This window comes from Mus caroli, unplaced genomic scaffold (assembly GCF_978045245.1).
Source record: "Mus caroli unplaced genomic scaffold, Mus_caroli_1 scaffold_9, whole genome shotgun sequence".
NCBI lineage: Eukaryota > Metazoa > Chordata > Mammalia > Rodentia > Muridae > Mus > Mus caroli.
Window position 1 is genome coordinate 120,331,945 of NW_028227264.1, and position 3,941 is coordinate 120,335,885.

Consider the following 3,941-nt stretch of genomic DNA (forward strand, 5'->3'; position numbering starts at 1 on the left):
GCTCTGCGAGATGTTGTGTAGGAGCTTGGAAGATAATGTTGAGAACAGTGCAGAAGATGGAGGCCTGGCTTGTGAAATTTCAGAGGGAAAATTAAAGACTCTTTTCAGGGCCATTGCTGTTTTGATTGTGAAGATTCTGTAGTTCTGGTTAGCTGGGGCTGAAGAATCAGCTGTGATTAACAAGATACCAGAACTACTAAAGCAAAAACTTTGCATTACTGGGACTATTGATGCTGGTTAGCTGGAGCTAAGAAATTAGCGGTGATTAAGAAGAGACCAGCATCATTGAGGTGACATCTTCTGAGAAGTGTTTTCTGAAAGCACAAAGAGGCTGTGTTCCAGAGATAGCCAAGGTTGTACTCCTGCTGCAGCGGGACTTGGTAATATGTAAGGGTCACCCAGGTGGTACTGGTTTTGAAGGCATGAAGGGGTCATGCAGAGCAGCTGAGGCTTGGCACTGTGAGAGGGCATGGAAGGCCATTGGTGAAGGTGCAGCCTCAGTGGCAATTGAAGGCCCAGGACTGAAGGGGTCACTCAGTGTTTTGGAGATGCCAGTACCATGAGATGACCACCAAGAGCAGCAGCCGCAGTGGAGTACAGGCATCTGAAGCCTAGAGGACGACACATGTGCTACAAAGGGCATGGCTGGAGAAGTGACCCAAGCCCTTGGAGGAGCCCAGAAGATCGCAAGTTGGATCCCAGACATTGGACGGTTGGAGATTGATTTTTGCTTTTGATTGTGACTGTGCCCTGATATTTTCCCTCTTGAAGGAAGAAACTGTTTTAGTGGAGCCCACAGTTAAGAGACTTTTAATTGTAAAAAGACTTTGAATTTTAAAAGAGATGGATATTTTAAAGAGATTGAAAATTTAAGAATATGTAAAGACTGTGGGACTTTTAAAGTTATTTAGATCTTGGGGATGAATAAGAATGTAAGGGTTGAGGCTTACTAGTGATGTGTTTGTGTGTCAAGTTGACAAGGGGTCAACTGTACTGGCTAGTTTTGTGTCAACTTGACACAGCTGGAGTTATCACAGAGAAAGGAGCTTCAGTTGAGGAAATGCCTCCATGAGCTCCAACTGTAAGGCATTTTCTCAATTAGTGATCAAGGGGGAAAGGCCCCTTGTGGGTGGTGCCATCTCTGGGCTGGTAGTCTTGGTTCTATAAGAGAGCAGGCTGAGCAAGCCAGGGGAGTCAAGCCAGTAAAGAACATCCCTCCATGGCTTCTGTATCAGCTCCTGCTTTCTGACCTGTTTTGAGTTCCAGTCCTGACATCCTTTGGTGATGAACAGCAGCATGGAAGTGTAAGCTGAATAAACCCTTTCCTCCCCAACTTGCTTCTTGGTCATGATGTTTGTGCAGGAATAGAAACCCTGACTAAGACAATATCATAGAATGGTTAATATTGACTTAACACCTAATAACCACAATTATGTGATTTTGTCTTTCTGAGTTACTTCAGTCAGGATGATTTTTCCCTAGTTCTATCCACTTACCTGTGAATTTCATGACTTTGTTTTTTTTTTTTTTTTTTGACTGAATAATATTCTTTTGTGTAAACACACCATAAGGACATACTTTAAAAACCTTACCAAATTGAAAAATCTAAAAAAATAATATGTTATTTTCTTGATATACACCACCTACAAAAGTTAAATCAAGATCAGATAAGCAATTTCAGACCTATAACCCTGTCTGAAATAGAAGTGGTAACTAAAATTCTACCACCACCAACAACAAAAATCCCCAAACCAGATGACTCTAGCCCAGTATTTTACCAGAATTTCAAAGAAGAATTAATACCAATACTTCTCAAATTATTCAACCAAACAAAAACAGAAGGGACATTGCACAGATCATTTATGAGGCCACAGTTACCCTGATAGGCAAACCACATAGAGACTCAATAAAGAAAAGGAATTCAAGTAATGTTGAGGATGTCCCTGGGGTTACCCTCTCTTCAGTCATTCCAGCTCTCCAGAATGACAGAAGTTAAAGCTTGGACTTTCCTAGAGCAGCTGGAAGAAGAAGAAGAAGGAGAAGGAGAAGGAGAAGGAGAAGGAGAAGGAGAAGGAGAAGGAGAAGGAGAAGGAGAAGGAGAAGGAGAAGGAGAAGGAGAAGGAGAAGGAGAAGGAGAAGGAGAAGGAGAAGGAGAAGGAGAAGGAGAAGGAGAAGAAAGAAGAAGAAGAAAGAAGAAGAAGAAAGAAGAAGAAGAAAGAAGAAGAAAGAAGAAGAAGAAAGAAGAAGAAGGAAGAAGAAGAAGAAGAAGAAGAAGAAGAAGAAGAAGAAGAAGAAGAAGAAGAAGAAGAAGAAGAAGAAGAAGAAGAAGAAGAAGAGGCAGCAGCAGTACCACAGGGGTGGGGATGAGGGACATAAAGAAGGATCATCAACTTGGAGTTCTTTGGGTTGCTTTAGGCTTCTCCAAGGGAAGACTGGAGAGCGAGAGACTCCAACCTGAGAAGCAACTTAGGGGTTAAGAGCAGAGGAGGCATGGTCAGTAACCAGCCTTAGGGAAGAGAATGCTACAAATTGTGACGAAAGAAGCCTCCAACACATCTACTCAGCTAGGAAACCAGCCAGTTGCCCTAGGCTTTGAAGACTGTTGTCCAACCCTGAGGTGATGTCTATTGTTGCTGTTAAAGTGTGTTTACTGCATGCAGCAGAAGGATGGGTCCTATTTCTGCATGCATTCTGTTAGTCTGTGTCTTCTTACTGGGAAATTGAGAGGGCTGAATCAATTATCAATGAACAGTGGTTATTCCTATTATTATGCTGTTGTTATTGGTGGTGGTGGTGGTGAGATGTGGGTATGGGTGTGTGTGTGTGCTTGTGTGTTCACCTCTTGATTTGCTGGTCTGGAGTTATTTATTCCTTAAGTTTTCTTCAGTGTGGTTAACCACTTCAGATTGGAATTTTCCTTCTAGTGCCTTCTGTCAGGCTGGATTTGTAGCTATCTACCTACAAATTGCTTAAATTTATTTTTATATTGGAGTATCTTATTCTCTTCATCTACTGTAATTGAAAGTTTTGCTGGCTATTGTTGCGGTAAATTTTCACCCAAATTAGCCTGGCAATGAAAACACAACTCAATTAATATGAATACATGCTGTGTGCCTAGATTGGGCAGATCTACCAGTACTCTACCATCCTCTCCATCATGAGACCCTTTAGAACTTGCCATTTCTCCAGGCCACATGCTTCTGCTCTTCTTTTGTTCTTCTTCATCCTCCTCTGCATCCTCTCCCTCTTCCATTTTTTCCTTCTTTTCTCTTCCCCCCTTCTGCTCCACCTTCCATTTATCTGCCCAATCATCAGCTCTCCGTTATTTTATAAATTAAGATGGGAAACAGGTTTATAGGAAATCACCTGAGTGCTGACTCATTCCTTGTTCGCAGCCCCTCACAGGAGAACGGAATTAGCATCAAATATGATTAGCTCCAGGGCTATCCACAACAGGGTATAGTAGTCTGGGTGGCATCTGTGGTCTCTTAAGAGTTCATAGAACATCTGTCCAGGCCCTTCTGGCTTTTACAGTTTCCATTGGGAATTCAGATATTATTCTAATATTCTTGATATGTTACTTGGTCTTTTGCCTTGCAATCTTAAATATGTTTTCTTTATTCTGTGTTTAGCATTTTAACTATTATGTGCTGAGAGGACTTTCTTTTCTGGTCTAGTCTGTTTGGTATATATGATTCTTGTACCTGGATAGGCATGTCCATCTTTAGAGTAGGGAAATTTTCTTCTATGGTTTTTGTTGATAATGTTTTCTGTGCTTTGGACTTGGATTTCTTCTCCTTTCTCCGTTCCTATAATCCTTGGATTTTTTTTTAATTAGATACAAGAGTTTTCTAGTAGACTTTGTAGGGTCTCTTAAATAAAGAATTACATTATCTGCAAATAGAGTTAGTCTGACATCTTCCCTTTCTGTTCTTACCCCT